A 22,232-nucleotide genomic window follows, 5' to 3' on the forward strand; every position below is an offset into this window, starting at 1 on the left:
TTTGGTTTTTCTTTGTTCGCCCTAAGTTGGCTGGGTATGCTCAGACGTGAGTCCTTTGCTCACTTTGCCACTGGAGTCAAGCAAGCCCGGCTGAAGACGGCTTTAATGCCAGAAACCGGTCCTGGGAAGCTTGATTCTGGTCCAGGGAAGACATGGCTTGGCAGTTCGGGCTGGACTGTTCCCATGAGGCACAGGGTGAGACTGATTTGCATATGGCCATGTCTGAACTGGGGTGACGGAGTGAGCTAAAGAACGGTGATGGATTAAACCCAAATCAGTTGAATGGGGGTGAGTGTTTGTATTGTCAACGCTCCGTCCTTCTTCACCTTTGTTTTTTTTTTGTTTGCCCTAAGTTGGCAGGGTATGCTCAGACGTGAGTCCCTTGCTCACTTTGCCACTGGAGTCAAGCAAGCCAGGCTGAAGACGGCTGTAATGCCAGAAACCGGTCCTGGGAAGCTTGATTCCGGTCCAGGGAAGACATGGCTTGGCAGTTCGGGCTGGACTGTTCCCATGAGGCACAGGGTCAGACTGATTTGCATATGGCCATGTTTGAACTGGGGTGGCGGAGTGAGCTAAAGAACGGTGATGGATTAAACCCAGATCAATTGACTTGGGGTGAGTGTTTGTATTGCCACGCTCCGTCCATCATCACCTTTGGTTTTTCTTTGTTCGCCCTAAGTTGGCAGGGTATGCTCAGACGTGAGTCCCTTGCTCACTTTGCCACTGGAGTCAAGCAAGCCCGGCTGAAGACGGCTGTAATGCCAGAAACCGGTCCTGGGAAGCTTGATTCCGGTCCAGGGAAGACATGGCTTGGCAGCTCTGGCTGGACTGTTCCCATGAGGCACAGGGTGAGACTGATTTGCATATGGCCATGTCTGAACTGGGGTGGCGGAGTGAGCTAAAGAACGGGGTTGGATTAAACCCAGGTCAGTTGACTGGGGGTGAGTGTTTGTATTGTCAACGCTCCGTCCATCATCACCTTTGTTTTTTCTTTGCTCGCCCTAAGTTGGCAGGGTATGCTCAGACGTGAGTCCCTTGCTCACTTTTCCACTGGAGTCAAGCAAGCACGGCTGAAGATGGCTGTAATGCCAGAAATCGGTCCTGGGAAGCTTGATTCCGGTCCAGGGAAGACATGGCTTGGCAGTTCGGGCTGGACTGTTCCTATGAGGCACAGGGTGAGACTGATTTGCATATGGCCATGTCTGAACTGGGGTGGCGGAGTGAGCTAAAGAACGGTGATGGATTAAACCCAGATCAGTTGGCTGGGGGTGAGTGTTTGTATTGTCAACGCTCCATCCATCATCACCTTTGGTTTTTCTTTGTTCGCCCTAAGTTGGCAGGGTATGCTCAGACGTGAGTCCCTTGCTCACTTTGCCACTGTAGTCAAGCAAGCCCGGCTGAAGACGGCTGTAATGCCAGAAACCGGTCCTGGTAAGCTTGATTCCGGTCCAGGGAAGACATGGCTTGGCAGTTCGGGCTGGACTGTTCCCATGAGGCACAGGGTCAGACTGATTTGCATATGGCCATGTCTGAACTGGGGTGGCGGAGTGAGCTAAAGAACGGTGATGGATTAAACCCAGATCAGTTGACCGGGGGTGAGTGTTTGTATTGTCAACGCTCCGTCCATCATCAACTTTGGTTTTTCTTTGTTTGCCCTAAGTTGGCAGTGTATGCACAAACGTGAGTCCCTTGCTCACTTTGCCACTGGAGTCAAGCAAGCCCCGCTGAAGACGGCTTTAATGCCAGAAACCCAGATCAGTTGACTGGGGGTGAGTGTTTGTATTGTCAACGCTCCGTCCATCATCACCTTTGTTTTTACTCTTTAATTATCAGACATGGATCATTGAGGCAGCCCTAGAAAACATTTAAAAGTGCTTTCTATTTATATTTGCTGTTCGAAGTATGCACAGATAAGTGCTTAAAATACAGCTTTAGGTGACTGCTTATTTTTGTACCGACTGGGCCATCAAAATAATCTGTTGGCAACCCTAACCATAGTACTGGAAGTTTGTTGCAGGATCAGCAAAATATTTATTTCCTCCACCCTCGATCCCCAAGTATTGCCATAATAGCAATAGTTTAACTTAGATCTTAAACCCTACACCGCCGTCTGTAGAAAAGTGAGCCCATATCGCACCCAATGCCCAGGCTGCTGGTGCAGGGCGACTCTTCGTTTCCATCTTGAATAATTACCAAATAAAGAGACGGGCGCTAAAGGCAGGAAAACAAGAACAGAGTTTATTACTCCAGAGGAGAGCATGTCATTTGGGACACTCGCATAGTGTCTTCGGGAGGTGCTCTAACAAGTTTCTCTGAGGCTTCGCCTTTTATACACAGGTTCGTGGCACACAGGCATCCTTTTATTACAATCAATACATTGTGTAGTATGAAGGCATTCCAACACGTGGCTACAGTAGGGGCCCTTATTCTTCATGCAATAGGAGGGGGCTGTCACGCAGCTGAGAGTTCTGCTGATTCCATTGGAATGTGTGTGCCTGATCGAATCTCAGGGGGCGGGGTGGTCATGATCAATAGTGGCTTCTTTCAAGAGAGACGAGTGCATACAGTAGTGGGCAATAAACTGTATCCTCAGGCTAAGGGATGACCAGCGGTCCGTGCAAACAATTAGGTTCAGAGGAAGAGGTCATCACAGGAGGGGTATTCATGGAGGGACAGGAGGTGTTGGTCAGGCGCGGGGTGCGATTCTCAGAGACAGAGTCATGCGGGAGGGGAGGGCTCATGACTCGTGCATGTGCGAGCGGGGGCGGTCAGGGTGCATGGGGGAAACTTGCAGGGTCAGGGAAATGTGCCGATGATCGATCGTGAACTAGGAGACCATGATACCTAAAATGGCTGTCGTGTACGTGTGTGCATGGGTCTATGCTAGCGGGATGACACAGTCAGTGTTTTAGCGATATCCGTTCTGCTTACAACAAGGGGTACAGTGAACACAAAAGGAACGCCGCTTATGTACATACACATTGCCATTTTCAACAGTCGCCGCTTTTTTTACATAAGCAAGTTCAGTTTCTACATAGTTAATGCGATAGGCAGAATGCACTACATGTTAATTTACATTTGTTGGGTTCTTCATACAATCCTAGGGATCGGCATAATTTTTTAGTCGGAGTCAAGAAAAGAGGTTCCGAAACATTACAGCATCAAGTTCAGACTTTTTCTCTGATGACATTAATTAAGAGTAATCTGATACCTTCGGGTCTTATCAGTACTTTGGAGAGCTAGATACATGGGTGACCGACGAAACATTTTTGTAAGCAATAAAATTGAGGGAGGAATGCAATTCAATGTAAACAGCTAGTCAAGGGGTGGGTAGAAAGTTCAGGAAGAGGGGGTCTTAGTGAAAATGTCTTTTTCAACGACGAGCCACCACTGGTAGACTCTGGTAGTCCGTTTTCTTTTCGTTGGCGCTTTTGAGCACCGGCGGTGGAGCTATAAGTCCAGCTCGGAATCATCCTTACGCGTTGCAGGGTGCGATCAGTCCTCTGCTGTTAGATCACAGTCCTGTTTCCTAACTCATTTTCTTAGGGGTGCCTCATGCTGGGCACCTGCGTGTCTTTCTTTTTCCGTGGCAAAATCCCATTCCATAGTCAAAAGTTTATATGAAAGAGTTTGTTGAATAATCGAGGGAAGAGAGGGCGGAGTGGGGCCAGATCTTCGAACACACCAAGAGACCAAGGGAGCAAAGGACAATGAGCAGGCAGGCCCATCAGTCGGACTCAAAAGGGGACGGGGACTTCAGGCACGAGTGGGTCAGCAAGTCGAGGGCTTCAAGGTAGCCCTTCATTCTTTCATCTGCCGAGTTTGAGAGTTGTGCCTCGTCCCGCGTCTCGTTGCTCTGCGGCTCCCCCTTAGATTGTGGTCACATGTGCTTCATGATCTGTGGCCAGGCTGTGCGTCACGTCCAGCTCCTCTCCTCCGGTGATTATATCTTTGAATGGGTAGAAAACAAGTTTTAGAAAAACTGGCAGGAGAAGACATTTATACATCTCAATTCCGTCCCCAATCCTATGTAGGTGGGGGATAAGTTCATCGGTCACAGTCAGAAGTCGTCATTTATGGAGTCTGTAGGAGTGCATTGCTTATGGAATTCATAACCCTGTTCGTCGCTCATTCGTGACGTACGTGGAGAAAAATTGGACCTTTATACGCAGTATATTATATCAAACTCAAAATCGAGTCCTTATGTAGAGACTCGCCCTTCCCTTTAACCCAAGTATCGACAATATTACATCTCCCTTCGCGGTCGGCTAACTCTTGTAAGTGGGGCGTTATCGTCATGAAGAAGGGGGAGGGGGTGGACGTAAAACATGGCTTTCCTGGGAAATGACCGTTAATCAAGGTCATCAATTACGTTTCGTGGGTAGCTGACATGAGGCTAGGATTGATCAGGGGCGCGTGGGTGCTTTGGACAGGGAGCTGGGGTCGATCGGGAGAAGCGGGGTACTCTGGACATTCGTACTCAAGGGCAGAGGAGCGAAGTAATTTGTGCATTGGGAATTGCTTTTTTAGCGAACTGAGAAACAGAAGGCCATTGACGTTATAGTCCCCCCATAGAAGGCCAGATTAGGGGACATCCGTCGTCTTACCTATCCTTTCCTTCATTACCAACTCGGGTTCTATCGCTTTACAGGAAAGGGGAGGTAGTAATATGGCGAGTCACAATCGTTTAGTTCCGGTCAATTTTTCCAAACACGTTTGTGTTCGAGGAGACCCAATTAGGTGTTTTGCCGGGCGGAGCACAACGTTACCATACAAGGGAGGAGGGAACAGGGGGGCTTAGAGAGTGAGAGAGAGAGAGAGAGAGAGAGAGAGAGCGAGAGAGAGAGAGAGAGAGAGAGAGTGAGAGTGAGAGTGAGAGAGGGAGAGGGAGAGGGAGAGAGAGAGAGAGAGAGAGAGAGAGAGAGAGAGAGAGAGAGAGAGAGAGAGAGAGAGAGACCGCACTCTAAGTGGTCCATTCAGTACACGTGTGACATGGAGAGAGAAAGAGAGGGGGAGAGAGAGAGAGAGAGAGACGTGTACAATAATGGACCATTCAGTGCGCGCACAACATAGAACAACAGGGGTTAAGTAATATGGAAACACAAACGGAGGGATGACGTAGATCCATACATCATGTACACACAAACTCAGACGGGGAAGACAGTACAGGTATTACATACAAAGATCCAAGACAAAACATAAACAACTATTGGCCAAAATTATCCTTTTCTGTATGCCGCGCACCCTTATCATCCTAAGCTCTTTTTACCCCTTTCTTCTCTTTTATTCGTTGGCTGCCTTTTACTGGTGGCTTTGATTGTACACACTTACGCCGTTGGCAATTGGTCATGAACTGACCTGGTCGGGCTAATGCTCACGGTGGTTTATTCGAGTCATTTTTTAGCAAGTGCGTTTCTAGGCTGAGACAACAGTTGGTGTCAATTGGAGAACAATGTGGCAGCTTTTAGTTACATGTCTATGAGGATGCGAAAAAGGATGCAGTAGATTTTGAATGTATTGGCAATATTCCTAGTCCTCTCGGCGGAGGATACTTGTGTAAACCTTACCTCGAAATATACCCTAAACTTTTCCCTATTCAGTTAAGTGTGGAGTGCTTAATCATGTGTGCACATTATTTTTGGTGGTATTATTCGGAATGCGTGGGCACCATAATCAAACGCCTTTTTCCCGTCTTCTTCGTCCGTTAGATCACCATTTTCCTTCTTTCTATTCTTAATCGATGTTCCAAGGTGACCTGCAGAAAGAAGGAAAAAGAAGGGGGCGGGGGCAGCATCTTAAGAACACATCAGCGCGCATAAACCCGAAAAGGCTTTTACTTACTACATACTCGGTCTATCTCCCCGGAACGCAGTTCTTGCCAACTCGGCATTTAAGCCTAGATGAACCTTTTAGTGTGTGAGAGATGATTATCGGAAGCCGGTGGATAGCATAGGTCACCCAAGTGTGGTATTACGGATCGTATGTAGGGAGGCCAGATGGCACTCCTTTGGAGCGACTTAGGGGCATTTTTAGCACAATTTTTCTGATACTGGTAGCATATAAAGTATAGACTGAATTCCAGGGTCTTTTATTTAGCGGTTGCTTTGGGCTGTACAAAAATGCGCAAAGTACATACAACAAAACCTGTACCATTCATTTTTGGCAGTATCTCTGCGTACTATACTTTTTAATCCTTAAACAGTGGTCATTTATTCGAAACTTACTAATTCACACGTGACAACTACGTTTGCTTTTTCCAAAAATCTTTAATAAGAATGTCGATGCATAAATATGGGCCTACAACCCCGTGGGCCAGCCACGGAGCAGGCTGGAACTGTAGATGCGGGGATACTTAATTAGTAAAAACTTTAGTGGAGTCAGTGGTTGTTTATTTCATAATAAAAGTGCGAAAAGCGCAATAAAATCATGTCGAGACTTCAGTGTGAGCGAGTGTCATAAGTGTTGGGCTTCCAACTTTCAATAATCATGATGCGTCAAACTTAACAACAATTCATTGTCCGAATGTTCAATTAATACCCATCTGATGTCCATTTACCGTCTGAACACATAACCAGTACCCATCCAATATCAATTCTTTGTCCAAACATATAACCCGTACCCATCTCATATCAATTCATTGTCCGAGCTGACAGTATACATCCTATATCAATCCATTGTCCGAACTCATAATCAGTACACATCCTATATCAATCTATATGTTTAAAAAAACTTCATACATATCCTATGACATCAAGGCTGATGGGTACAATAAGGAGTTGAGAGTTTCATTTGCATCGGCGCCATTTTGGGTGCAGTCAGGCAGACCCAGGCATAGTCTAAATGTCTACTAACTCGTGGTTGGCCCAGAGCTTCTTTCGGCAGTCCAAAAGTTCCGTTAAAGGGTAAAGGAAGGGATCGGTGGTCTGAACCATCAATCAAAAGGGGAGGGAAGCAACAATGTTCCTACCGGGTCATACTGTGCTTCCACCGGAACTGATCTGAACTGTAGTTTGCAGGATTCTAGTCATTCAAACTGAGGCTGGCGACAGCATGTAAGTGCCGACGTCCTGCGGCTATATTTCCATCGTTCCGTGGGCAATCATGGCAGTCATTCCCCATCGGGGGTATCTGCGGGGGTCGGGGACTCCCGCGGCTCCTCTAGAATCTTCAAGGTTGTGGAGAACTATGATGGTGGAGTCAACAAGTGACCGGGCCATTCCTTCATGCTGGGCCCGCTCTTGCCAGTTCGATCGCCATTTTGAAAGTTCGGCAGCTACCGGCGATCGCGGGGTCAAATGAGCGGATGGGCTCTACCCTGCCGGGCGAGGCGTTGCAGCATCGCCACAGTGGAAGAACCCTTTTCCGGGCACCTGGAGCGCTGAGGGTGCGGCTGGGAAGCCTCCACCTGGGGAGGCGGGAGAGGCTTGTTCGCACCGTCTCTCCCTCCCAGTGCACCCCACAGCGTCTCGCTTGACATTTGTTATGGCCGGACCAGGCGATGAGGACGAGGGGGGGGGGTCGGAGGCATGTGCAAGACATCCCCCCCAGTGTTGTTGCAGCCATTATGGAAGAAAAAAGAAATGTCCCGTCCGTCTTTGGGCCGGGCCTCCGGTGGATGGCGGCCGGACGCCCTTTGCTCTGGCCCCATGAACGGGTTCCTTGGCTCATCCGGTGGGGCAGGCCTTGGCGTGTGGTGCCTCTCCTGGGCCTTTCGTGCAGTGGCCTCTCCACTCCCAGGCCCTCCATGGATGCTGGCCCAGACTGGGAAAGAGAGAGAGGGTCAACCTGCAACTCTCCAGTGTTACCGCCACCGCGGCCGGATCCCGTCGGCCTCAGCCTCTGGTTGATGGTGGCCGGACTGGGAGAGGGAGGGGAGGGTCAAGGACACGGGCATCCCCCCCCTGCAACTCTCCAGGGTGGTCGTAGCAATCCCCCTGGCCGGGTCCCGTTGGCGTCGGCCTCTCCTCCGGCTACACCCTACGTGATGATCTCCGGTCGACGGTTGGCAGCAGGACCCGCCCTATATGTGTTGCTTCCGGCTGGGCGTAGCCGCAACCCTGTTGCACTTTGGAAGTTTCCAGAATGGGGGCGGATGTCTGCTGACTTGTATCTTTCCCAAGTTGCCGTTATTTGGGCGTGGCAGGCAGTGGGACAGACATGTTTGGGGCAGTGAGGGGCAATGAAGCCTCGTTGCCTTGTGACCGTTGCAATGTCACGCTTGGTTTCTCTTACTGTTTTCAGGTTTCTTATTACGGGCTTGTTTCTAACTTTTCTTGTTTCTAGGACAATAATAGGTTTTATCATTAAGTATTGTTATCGTTTCCTTGTTCGTTATTTAATAAAAAGTTCATCAGTGGCCTACTGATTTTCGTTTTCCTATTCCTTTCTTTCCAGGTTGTTTCATGCTAAAGTTTCTGTTAACAGGATATAGTGATCACTTCGTTATTATTGCATATGTCCTTTTCACTAGGGGTGCTCTCTGGTCGGGCCAGATGACCTTCCTCTAGTAAATGGTCCGGGTGAGACTGGTGCATCAATCAGTGGGGAGTAGATAGGCATGGCGTTACAACGGGGGACAAAGGTCCGCATTACCTACCCTTCACTATTTGCAAAGACTAGACAGAGCATGGCGACTCTGTGCTTGTTTGCAAATAGAGAATACCTCCAAAAAGAACCAATTCCAAACAGTCAATGTTCGGACAATCAATCAATCAATGAGGAATGAAAAAGGTACGACGTGTTAAAGGCTTGCGTTACCTACCCTTCACTACCGGCAAAGGGAGGGAGAATATTCCTATTCTTCCCCGTTTGCAGGCAGAGAAGATCCTTAAGAGAACCAACTTCGAACAATTCAATGCTCGATTCAATCAATCAATCAATGGGGAGAAAAATAGGTATGACGGATTACAATGGGGACAAAAGTCTGCATTACCTATCCTTCACTATCTGCAAAGACTAAACAGAGTATGGCGACTCTGTGCTTGTTTGCAAATAGAGAATCTCTCAGAAGCAATCAATAAGTAATACTAGTATTTTCAAACAATCAATCAATCAATTTCGCAATTTGTCGTGTGTCACGACCTTACCCGGACCGGACCATGTGGACAGTTCTTCGCCTTCCTTTTTCCAGCGCCCGATCGTTCTCTTTCTCCATGTTTTTACCGCAGCATTCCTGTGGGATTCCAGTCAGGACAATAGCAGCCTGATTCATGTAGGTAAATTGCACTCGCAAAGGGCCAGATTCTGAGAATCTGGCCCTTTGCGAGTGCGATTTTTGCATTTGGTATTCATGATACCAAATGCAAAAATCGCTATGTAAGAATTCGCATATTTGCGTGGAATGGCATTTAAGGAATCTCTAATAGAGATTCCTCAAATGCTATTCATGACACAAAACGAAATAGCGATTTTGGACTTTTGGGGCCGCTATTTACCGAGAGGTCAGACCTGTCGGTAAATAGCAGAAACTCAGAAAAATGCTTTTAAAAGCATTTTTCTAAGTTGCATGTTGCACACACACATGTCCTTTGGACATGTGTGCGCGCAACACCTGTTCAAATGTGCATTTTAGGGGTGCTACAGGGCGTCCTTTGGACACCCCTGGCACCCTTAAAATCGCTATCTCATTTGCGAGTAGCAAATTGCTACTCGCAAATGAGGGATACTCCCCATTCATTCCTATGGGCCCCTTGGCCCATAGGAATGAATGGGGAGTATTTGCGAGTAGCAAATTGCTACTCGCAAATAAAGAACATGTAGGAATCGCTATTTAAGTAGCAATTCCTACATGAATGCCGTTTTGCGTGTCCTCAATAGCGAATCGCTATGATTCGCTATTAGGGCCACGCAAAACGGATTGTACATGAATCAGGCTGATAGTCACTTGAGAGAGAGGTCCGTTCGGAATCGGTGAAGTTCATTCAATCGGCAGCCGGACGAGGGCCCTCTCAAGGCAGGTATACTCCAATCATTTAGATGTTCACCCCATCGTCTGGACCTCTCTTACCGGACCTTATGTCGCTGATGGGCCCCGCGTTGGGCGCCAATTGTAGAAAAGTGAGCCCATATCGCACCCAATGCCCAGGCTGCTGGTGCAGGGCGACTCTTCGTTTCCATCTTGAATAATTACCAAATAAAGAGACGGGAGCTGAAGGCAGGAAAACAAGAACAGAGTTTATTACTCCAGAGGAGAGCATGTCATTTGGGACACTCGCATAGTGTCTTCGGGAGGTGCTCTAACAAGTTTCTCTGAGGCTTCGCCTTTTATACACAGGTTCGTGGCACACAGGCATCCTTTTATTACAATCAATACATTGTGTAGTATGAAGGTATTCCAACACGTGGCTACAGTAGGGGCCCTTATTCTTCATGCAATAGGATGGGGCTGTCACACAGCTGAGAGTTCTGCTGATTCCATTGGAATGTGTGTGCCTGATCGAATCTCAGGGGGCGGGGTGGTCATGATCAATAGTGGCTTCTTTCAAGAGAGACGAGTGCATACAGTAGTGGGCAATAAACTGTATCCTCAGGCTAAGGGATGACCAGCGGTCCGTGCAAACAATTAGGTTCAGAGGAAGAGGTCATCACAGGAGGGGTATTCATGGAGGGACAGGAGGTGTTGGTCAGGCGCGGGGTGCGATTCTCAGAGACAGAGTCATGCGGGAGGGGAGGGCTCATGACTCGTGCATGTGAGAGCGGGGGCGGTCAGGGTGCATGGGGGAAACTTGCAGGGTCAGGGAAATGTGCCGATGATCGATCGTGAACTAGGAGACCATGATACCTAAAATGGCTGTCGTGTACGTGTGTGCATGGGTCTATGCTAGCGGGATGACACAGTCAGTGTTTTAGCGATATCCGTTCTGCTTACAACAAGGGGTACAGTGAACACAAAATGAACGCCGCTTATGTACATACACATTGCCATTTTCAACACGTCAATAACATGCTGAGTTACTCCAATTGTCTAAGAATGCACCCTGCATTCAGACAACTCACTCCTCATTCTCGCCCTTCACTTTCACGTTCACCCTGCACTCACAGCGCTCACAATGCACTCACACTGATCACCATGCACTCACACCATTCACCCGCTCACCCTGCACTCAGTGATCACTCTGCACTCACAAAGCACTTGCGCTGTTCACCCTATACCTCACCCTGCAGTCACACAAGCACACTACTCATCCCGCACTCATGTGACACTTCACCCACCAGTCCCCCTTGCTGCTCAATATGCAACTCACTCAAACAAGCCCATCAGTAATCATATATTCATTCGTCCCATTCTAAACTTGCATCCGTACCCAAATTTGTACGGCCACCTCAATCACCCTGCAGTCACTCCTCTCACCCTACTCTCACACTGTTGCACACTGTGGCATTGCTGTTGCATCGCTCACCGTGCACTCACATGGGCACTCTTGTCACCCACAAAGTGCAGAGGGTTAATGTGCCTACTACAAATAATAACCACCATGCAGATCACAGAAATGAGTGTGAGTAAACTAGGAGTAGTGCTATAAAATAAAATGCAATGTTTGTCAGAAAGGTGCTGTAGAGAAATGAGGTGCATTGTTGGTGAGGGAATTCATGGAAAAGAAGGAAACGGGGTGAGGCACCAAAAAAGACTGTTGTACCGTGTGCAACCAGTGGTAGAGCCAGCCCTGGCTGGGAGTGTTAGCCCTCCCCCTCCACCCCCGAAGTTCTGGTCTAGTTGCTCCCTGCTTCTGCCTATTATTATTATTTACAATTTTAGTACGCTACTGTTACCAAAAGATGTCCTGGGGCTAATAACCATCTGATGCCTGAAGGAAAATGAGAAACACACTGAAGGAGAAGGAGAACCAGCCAAATGGGGTAACCTACAGAGCATTGAGAACGTTTTTTTATATCTTCCTAAAGCATAATAGATTCTTGGTGAAGAGAAGCAAAGGAGGGTGCAAGTTCCATGCCTGGACGTCCTGCCCCAAAACAGCGAGACAGACAACTCATGCCTTCTTGAATTAGGGAACAATAAGCAGAGTCGCACAGGCCGGGGGGAACATACGGGTCCGACTCATATGCTTGGTGAGGAGAGATGAGAGGATGAGAGAGGACAGCAAGAGAGTGAGAGAATTTGATTGAAGAGGTCAGGGATGAGGAGAAATGTGAATTGCAAAACAGAAGTGTGATACGCAAGAAGTGAGTGTGAGCCAAAGGTGAGGGCTTCTGTTAGAACAAAGGGGAGATGTGAAAGATGAATGGGGGGACTGGAGAGGTGTAAGATACAAATAGACAAAAATTTGAATGGAGAGACGAGGTGAATAAGAAGTGCTGAGGGGCACGGGAGGTGACGGGGCCAGAGAGGCCATTAGATAAATGCAAGAGACTGTTAGAGATGAGGGCAGTGAAAATACAGAATGGCAAGATGTGATTTAAGGTGAAGTGAGAGTTTGAATGGGGAGAGTTCAGAAGTTGTCAAAAAGGGGTGAAAGAAAATGGCCTGCAAAGTGAGGGAGGGATCCGGGGTTGGCAGAGGAGAGAGGGATGGGTAAACTGCTTAACTCTGCACAAAACCTCTAGGGTTTTAAGGGACCCCTGCTTCTCCCAGCCAGGGCCAGGTAAGCTTCTAATGTGGCAGCACGTATTCCTGCGTAGTGGAAGGCCCTTCACAAGGGTTGACTGGAAATCTTTCTGATGTTAATTGCTGTATTTTAGTTTTAAACAGGTGACATCTTTCCTCAGTGTTACTGTTTGTAAAAAATGAATTTCAAAATAATGAAGCAATGCTATCCCAAAATATGCGGCATCACATAACATCATTTACATTTTCTTCCCACACAATTTAATCAAGCCTGTTGCGTAATTTGCTCCTCACGTGCCTCATAATTCCAGTAGCCCTGCCTACAGGTATAGAAATTATTGTCACACCTCAAAATGTTGACAGTCGGGTCTAAGCATCCAAAAGTTTGAAGACCTCTGTCCTAGGATGGCCAGGCATCCCGGATTTGCCCGGATGGTCCCGGTTTTTCACCCGCTGTCCCGGCAGATTTCAGGAAATTTAGCTCCTGTCCCGGTTTTTAGAAATGGTTGACTGAAAACGGTAGAAGGTGCTTTTTCATGTTGTACAAAGCAGGGATAGTTATCAGTTGTTTCAAGAAAGCAATTTAGTTACCAGGCAAGCTACTGGGTTTAACCCCTTGGGCGCGGCCGCGATTCTGCGCCTGTGCGGCTGTTTTTTTGAGTGGGTGAGTGCATGACGGCCCCCAGCCGTCATCAGCACATGCCCACCGTGATGCATGACGGACGGGGGCCGTCATCAGCATGGAAGGGGTTAAATAATTACATTTTATATATGTTGTAACCTCCTGTTCTGTGATTCTCTGCTGAGGAGCGCTGTCATTCTACCTGCACGCTTGAAGTACAACTGTAGTCCTTCTACTATTTTCGGGAAATGTCCCGGTTTTTGGCTTTAAAATTCTGGTCACACTACCTCGGCCCCACAAAAAATTCTGACATGCCATGCTTGTTTGTGTCACGTGGTCTCTCGTGTTAGTTCTAGTGATCATTTTTACCACTGTTCCTCACACACTGGTACTAGTCGGGCTGAGACACGTCACCGTCGTGTTTTATATTACTTCATCAACATTTTAGTGTTTTTACACAATCCCTTCCTTGACCCTATCTTCAGCTCTGCAGGTTGCCTTCTCACTTGCGAATGTAACACCCCTTCTCATATTTATTTTCATCAGAAGGAAACTGTTATTTCCAGTTAGGCTCTGGAAATCGATCAGAAGCCACACAGTAAATGTACTCATTTGCACGGATATTAGCAGGACGGATTCATGCAGTAAATGCAGTTTCCTTGTGGTTGCTCAGGACAATAATTGCAATGCGAACAGAAACCGAGGGTCAGCAAGAGAACAGCGGGATGTGCGCGAGACACCTGAAAGCCTGCTGGACCACTTACTCCATGACAGGGCATATTTTTCAGTGAAGCAATAAGATTCGACTGCCTTCGGGGGTGTCACACTTAGCAGCCAGAAGGGTCAACCCATGAGCAAAGTAGGAACATTTTAGCATAAAAGCAATATGAATAATGTATCAGGCCGGGGAAAAGACAGAAAGATGGGATCAGAGATGGAGAGGTGTAATATGCTTGAGTAAGAAAGATGGATGCTCAGAGGCAGCGGACTGGAAGAGAAAGACGCAGTTGGGAAAAGGGATTTATAGCAATCTAAATACTGTACATTGCAGAGAAGCACATATTTAAATCATGTGCCAAGATGGAGCTAAACACTCTGGTTATCCCTCAGCTTTAGATGATTTAGTTGTCATGTGATAATGCAGAGATTAGAAGCAGCAGGATTCCTGAAGCACGAGGTGATTGCGAGAACCATTTGCCTTTTAATCCTTCTTTTCAGTCCCAGCTGGGCTAAAGCACGGGCTGTGTTTAAATAAATGCCTGCTTCTGCTTGCACACTCACACGGATATTAGTCATCCGCAAGCTTCAGGCCCTCTTATGTGATTGGCAGTTTTAGAATGCGGACAATAATTGAAATGATCATTGACGATATATAATAAATGTGCACTCTGTGTGGCAGAAGTCAGAGGCCTATTTGAAAACACAGGCATCCAAGCTTTTTCTGACGGCAGTATTTCCAGATGTTGCTTGTTAGATTAGCTCTTTTATTTGAAGCCGTCCACGGTTAGATTGGGGACGGGGCTAGCTGAGCTCCAAGACACGCAAGATTGTGGCCCACCACCTTTTCAAGTGGCGAGGTGGCGAGGGTTCAGGGCTATGAGCGCGTGAGGAGAACCAGGGGGGCATTTTAGGTCGAGTCTAGAGCCAGCTCTCATGTGCTACTCTGCGAGGCTCATTGTAGAGGAGTAGGTGAATAGAAGCTCCGCCCACTGCCCGCCCATATTTGCTATTTGCTTGTGTCATTGTCTGTAATAAATGCTGGCTTCTGATTCGCGGATAGGCTTGCTAGGCCCTCATTAGTACAGCCTCCTCTTCATTTGCCACCTCCTATGGCGACTGGCCCTTTACTTCAGTTGTTACACGGTATGTGTTTATTAGACTGTGAGCACTATTTCCTTTAATGAGGTACTCCTATTGCATGCATGAAGTGCTTTGGTGCCTTCTTTACTCCCCCACCCTCCTGTTGTCCGTGCATTTTCCCGCACCAACCCTCCCATTGTCTGTGCCTTCTCGCCCCCTGCCCTTCTGTTGTCCGTGCCTTTTCCTCCCCAACCCCCAGCCTCCCTCCCATTGTCCATGCCTTCTCAATCACCCCACCCTCCCTCCCGTTGTCGTGATGCCTACCATTTGCATAGCAATAGGTCTTGCGTAAATGCAAGACTTATTGCATTGCAAATGCTTGTTTTGAGATGCCATGGCTTCCAGCATACCTTGCTACAGGGCACAAATCCTATAAAAAAGAAGTGGGGGGACTGACCAAGTTTGACAGTATGCAAGTGACATCATGACGCGTGCCATCACAGCACATGATGGCACAACGCACAACATTCCACGTGGCATCACAGTAAGTGACCTCACTAGAAGTGCCATTACAAGAAGTGACATCAGAGACTAAGATCTCACACATATGGTTATCAGGTGTATCATGAGTAAATTTAAGTGCGTTATAATGATTTAAAATATGATTTGGAGTCAGGATTGTGCTAAAAAAGTAATGCAATCGTGATGCAAAATCTGAGCCTCAACTAATGCTTTTTTTTGGGGTTAAAGCATCTGCTGCAGAAGTGACCAGTAAATCTCAGAGACTAATAATAATGATGAGATCACTCTAGAGGTTAACCCATTTGTTGGAGAGTTAGAGAGATCTGTGGTTTGTGTAGTCCTAAATTTTAATCAAATTAGTATAGAATATTACGTTTTCTCCTGAAAAAAACATAATCACCTACTGTTCTGGGTGGGGGGTGAGACGGGGTGTTTTGGGATTGTTGAACCTCTATTTCGTTGCTAGATCACAGACATCCATGACAGCTTAACACCGTGACTACCCCGGCTACAACTGAGACCGCCACCCCCACGACCACCAACCGCCTGATATCCTGGACCCACATCAATGATGAGGACACCATCAAGATCATGAACTCTGTCCACTTGGAATCCCCATCAGACCCATGCCCTCACCACATCTTCACCAAAGCCAGCGCCGCATCAACATCTCCTTCGAGACAGCTACCTTCTCAAAGAGCTGGAAGCACGCCGCGATCAACGCTCTACTCAAGAAACCCAAGGCGGACCTCAAGAACGTCTGACCCATCTCCCTGATCCCGTTCCTGGTGAAGGTCATCGAGAAGGCCGTTAACAAACAACTGACTTATGGTCATATTATCAAGAACGGGCGTTACATTATCGCCGCTTTTATCGGCAGGAAACTGCCGATAAAGCTGCGATAATGTGCTTGATAATATGAATTCCAATCGAAGCCCATGTTAGATGCGAAGACATCTAACATGGGCTTTGATTGGAATTCATAGAGCATATTATCAAGCACATTATCGACGCTTTATCGGCAGTTTCCTACCGATAAAAGCTGCGATAATGTAACGCCCGGTCTTGATAATATGCCCCCAGATTCCTTGAGGGGAACAGCATACTGGACGCGTCCCAGATCGGGTTCCGCAGCAACCACAGCACCGAAACGGCCCTCATTGCCGCCACCGACGACATCTGAACCCTGCTAGACAACGGAGAAACCGGGGCCCTCATTCTCCTGGACCTTTCAGCCGCCTTCGACATGGTCTGCCACCACACACTGCGAACACGCCTCCATGACACCGGGATCCAAGAGAAGGCCCAGGACTGGACCACCTCCTTCCTCTCCGGCAGAACACAGAGCGTCCGCCTCCCCCTTCCGCTCCGAAGTGACCAAGATCATTTGCCGCGTACCCCAGGTCTCATCCCTCAGCCCAACGCTGTTCAACATCTACATATCACCGCTAGCATCATTTCTTACACTGATGACTCACAACTGATTCTCTCCCTCACCAGAGACCCCCACACCGCCAAATAGAACTCCATGAGGGAATGAAGGCCGTCGCCAACTGGATGAGAAACAGCCGACTGAAGCTGAATGCGGACAAGGCGGAGGTCCTCATCCTCGGATCCACCCCCTCGGCCTCGGATGACTCCTGGTGGCCAACCAGGCTAGGAACAGCTCCAATGCCCACCGACAACGCACTCGACTCCACCCTCTCCATGACGAAGCAGATCAACGTGGGGATCTAAAGGTGGATGCCCACCGAAACAAGAAGGACGGTCACACTGGCCCTCATCAGCAGCAGACTGGACTACGGAAACTCCCTCTACGCAAGAGCCTCGGCCAAACTCCTGAAACGTCTTCAACGCATCCAGAACGCCTCCTCATGCCTGATCCTCGACATTCCTTGCCACAACCACATCACACCCCACCTGAGAGACCTGCACTGGCTCCCCATCAACAAGTGGATCTTCTTCTAGCTCCTCACCCACGCTCACAAGGCACTACACATCACCGGACCAGCATACCTCAACAGCCTCTACATCCCCGCACGCCAGCTCCGCTCCGCCGACCACGCCCTCGCCACTTCCCCCGCATCCAAAGAGTGACCGCCGCAGCAGATCATTCTCCCACCTCGCCGCCAAGACATGGAACACCCTCCCCATCCGCCTACGGCAGACCCAAGACCTACTGACCTTCAAAAGACTCCTCAAGACCTGGCTCTTCGAACAGTAGCAGCTTTCCCCCACCCCTTAGCGCGGGTAAGTAGTGCGCTTTACAAATGATTGATTGATTGATTGATTGCTACCTTCTTTCGGCTTTGCTATTCATGATATCGCAACACACATGATGTGCATCTTATACAATGTTGTGAGCATAAATGTACCACTTAATTATGCAATAGTGCTCTGATATGTGTATGTTAATACATATGCAGACTGAAAATGCAATAAAATAATGTTTTTTTTTAAATGGTCTCCTGCAAAGCACATCATATAACATGCAGATCACAGATTTTTATTTTATGTAGATAGGCAAGTGGATTCGTGCTTTTAACACAGAGATCCTTTTGTTAGTTGCAGTACATAAATTGTAGTCCTATCAGTAGACCACAGTGAGCTATGAAGGGCATTTGACTCCCACACCTTGTAATACATCTTATACATTGATTTGTACACTTACGTGATTTATTTTGAATAGATAATGTGTATGTTATGTACAGCCCTATAACACTCTGCATTGGGATGAGTAGCACTATAAAAGAAATAAAATAGTGCTTTTTAAATTGTTATTTGTGTAAATGCTGGGACAGACAAACCCATCTGAAATTCTTAAAGTGCATGCATCTATGATATACAGGGACTGAACAAAGTCAAAAGCATGACTCTCTTAAGTACCTGTGAATAGATAACAGGCTGTGTGCTTTTGTTTCCTCTCCGCTGCATTTGCATGTACGTATGAGGTTCCAGACTGCCTCCAGTTCGATACTCGATCAAAAGGAGGCCTGATGGCCCCTTAATTTCTGCCTTTATCTTGAGCACAGCCGGAGGTGAACTCCCCCACCAACTCACTGCCTGCAAGTTGGTGCTGGGAATGGAAATCAGACAACATGCAGGAGCTGCTGAACGTGTCAGGGTGTCTGAAAATTACACCAAGACAAGTTCAGCATATTTCTGTGGGGTCCAACTTCTTAGCAGGGGGGACGGCATCCACTCTGTGAAAAGAGTGGGTGGATGCCATGTGCACACGTGTACCCCTGGCTCATGCCCTGCCCCGTTGAGTGGAGGAGTTTAGTCATTAATTTGCTCCCCCTCTTTGCTGTATCCGCGACCCAAGATGGCTGTTGCTGCGCCGCTGTACGTCACTGAGGCGTCCTCACTTTGTTAAATGGTGATCATCTTTTGCTGTTGCTTGTAGTATTGATCAGAAGAGCAAAGCTGTGGTGACCCACAAATCCCCTTCTGAGGTTTCTCTCGTGTGGCTGTGGAGATAGCTGAGAGCAATCAGCGCTTAGGGGGCTTGGTGGAGGGACTGAGGTGCAGATGCATTTCCATCCCCCCTGATTAATGATGAAGGCTGCAGTTCATCTCTGGGTGAAGGAGCATTGGTGGAGGTTATGGGGCTTTTCATCACAAGCTTTGACGTTGCCTCTTTCACACTGATTATGGGTCAAGTAGAGCTGATTTTCAGTTTGGAAATTTGCTGTTACAGATCATAAATAGTAAATCCTGTTCCATGCAGTGATTTCCCATTCCATGGGGTTCAACCCACAATACCACAGTAGTGGCACATGGCAACATAAATATAGCGTGCACATTTTCCACCCTGGCCATTCCATACAACTCTTCATAAGGAACTACGTCTAGATGCTGTGAAAAACTTGAACTCGCTGACAAATAAGCTGGGATATGGGACAGAAACCTCGAAGTTTAGAAAACAAGGTTGAGTAGCTAAGGTTGGCTTTTCTGTCTTGTGAGATCTTTCATGACTGTTTCACTACCACTCTCCCTAGGCTGGAGGAGGAGGTGAAGCGCCTAGATACATTCTCAAGAGCTGCTAGGGTTAGAGTGATGGAGTTGTCACCCCTCTCTGACGCAGAAGACCACAGAGCTCTCACTCGGTTCATGAGCGAGCAGTTCGTTTGTGGATGATTCAGAGGCCCCTTTGGAAGTGCGCAAAGCATGGTAAATCCCAACCAGGTGTAAGGATCATGGTGCTTGGATTGTCTTAGTTGAACACAGGAAACACCGCAAGAGGGGCCTGGGGAAATTGTTGTCACCTAGAGAAAGGATTTGAAGGCGAGAGGATGCAATATTCTTGGGTATCCTAAACTCATTCATGCAACACAGAAAACAAGAGAAGGAATGCAGGCCATCAAGGCAATGCTGGCCCATGGGGAGCAGGGTGGAGACTGATTTGCATATGGCTGGGTCTAAACTGGAATGGCATTGAGAGAAAACAAATTATGGATTTAGGCCCAGATCTCTGTACTGAGTGTGAATGACATTGTTTTAACATTTCGTCCATCAATTGTTCTTTTTGCATCAATCTTGGGGCATCCTTATTCTGTCCAGCCAAGATTAGACTGACCCACAAGGGCAGTCCTGTCCACTTTACTCAACTGACGTCAGAAACGTGGAAGAGGTTGGGGGCTCCTGTGGATTCAGAAAAGACTAACAACTGGTGGGTTTCGAAAGGCTGCAGCTATGTGATGGTTCCTTCCACTTCTGGAGCCAGGGAAATGTTGTTTATGTGTTGTGTAGAAAGGTGTCCCTTCCTGCACATAAACAATCTTTGAATGCTGTTTTGTCACTTCTATGTGTGCTGCTCAATGCAGCACACATGGAAGCTACAAAATGTCATTTTTTTTATAAGGATTGTTTATGTGCAGGAAGGGTAACCTTCCTACACATAAACAATCCAACGCGTTTTGCTTCTTCCATGTGTGCTGCACAAGGCAGCACACATGGAAAAAGCAAAAACGAGGAGAAATAAAGCTTTTCTCCTTGTTTCGCCAAGTTAAGACCAGGTTTTGCCTTGTGTTCATTTTGGCGCTGACTCCTATTTATGCTGGCCGTGTAAATAGGGGGCAGTATCAAAATCAATGGGTGTTACTGTGGAATGCCCACCGTAACATCCACTGCCCACCCCTTTCACACTATGCATAGCATCAAAGGGGCTATAAACAAAAGTGTGTGGGAGGGTCTAGGGGGCAATACTTAAAGACCAGGTAGCCTCTATACCCCTAAGTATAAACCTGTTTGACTACAAAGAGGGAATCGTTCTGTTCTGATGTGACAGGAAAGTCTCCAATGTTAGGACACACCTAGTTCACCAGTTATATATAGCCTGTCCAATACCTGGCTCAAGACAAATTTCCATCAGCCCACCCAGTTGCCGGAACTTCGTCATCTGGAAAACAGAGAGAGAGGTCCCATGTAGCCGATGTTGCTCCAAGGCTTACATACATGGGTACAGGGCCACGTGCTCTCAGAACTTTTTAGCCATAGTGATTTGTCCAAGAGATATGGAAACTGGTGAAGTGCAGTGCAAACAAAAAAGAAGTGTGTGAATTAAAAATGACTAGAAGGACAAAAATTATGTTTATTAGGGATTGTCCTGGTGTCATATGATGAAAACTGCCTGATAGAATGAATAAATAGTTCTATCTTTTGGCAACGAGTGGGGTCAACATGTTTCAGCCGTATAGCTACCTGGCTCAGCTTTCTTCAGGACCTTGTAAACACAATATGCTACTGCAAAAGAATAAAAATAATAATGATAAGTAGTGCAAAATTCTCTGATTAAGTTATCAGTAGAAAGTAGATCTGTGGTATATTACCACCCTACCAGACATGTATCCCAAATAATGTTGATGACAAACTAAATCTTCATTCCTAGAAAAAAAGGGGATATATGTCAAAAACATAGCACAAGCTTATACTGGTGAACTGAGCTGTTGTCCCTAACATAGAGAAAAACAAGTCACTAAAGCGATAATACACTGTATCCGCTTGATTGCCCGTTAGATTCGGGCTTTTTGATGAATTTAAACATATGGTAACTACTCACCCAGCTTTATGTGGGAGTAAGCCTCACCTCACCCGGCACACTGCTCGGTGGCTGAGGTCCCGCTCTATTGGTGAAAGAAAAACAGAGGGACAAGGGGTGATTATATCCGACTCATGTACCTTTAAAGTAATTCTCTAATCACAACAATAGAAACATAAATCAACATAAATCAATGACCAAGTGATTCCAACCCATGGGCAGAACCGCAGGCCAGCATCGACTGATATAAAATCCCAAATATAAATGAAGACTGTGGTTTTAAACTTTAATCTCTACCAACATGGGCAGAATTTTTTTTTTTAGAGGTCAATTCTCTTCATGACTGAAGAAAGCCGAGCCAGGTAGCTATACGGCTGAAACATGTTGACCCCACTCGTTGCCAAAAGATAGAACTATTTATTCATTCTATAAGGCGGTTTTTATCATATGACACCAGGACAATCCCTAATAAACATCATTTTTGTCCTTCTAGTCATTCTTAATTCACACACTTCTTTTTTGTTTGCACTGCACTTCACCAGTTTCAATATCTCTTGGACAAATCACTATGGCTAAAAAATTCTGAGAGCACGTGGCCCTGTACCCATGTATGTAAGCCTTGGAGCAACATCGGCTACATGGGACCTCTCTCTCTGTTTTCCAGATGACGAAGTTCCGCCAACTGG

This window comes from Lissotriton helveticus, chromosome 4_1 (assembly GCF_964261635.1).
Source record: "Lissotriton helveticus chromosome 4_1, aLisHel1.1, whole genome shotgun sequence".
NCBI lineage: Eukaryota > Metazoa > Chordata > Amphibia > Caudata > Salamandridae > Lissotriton > Lissotriton helveticus.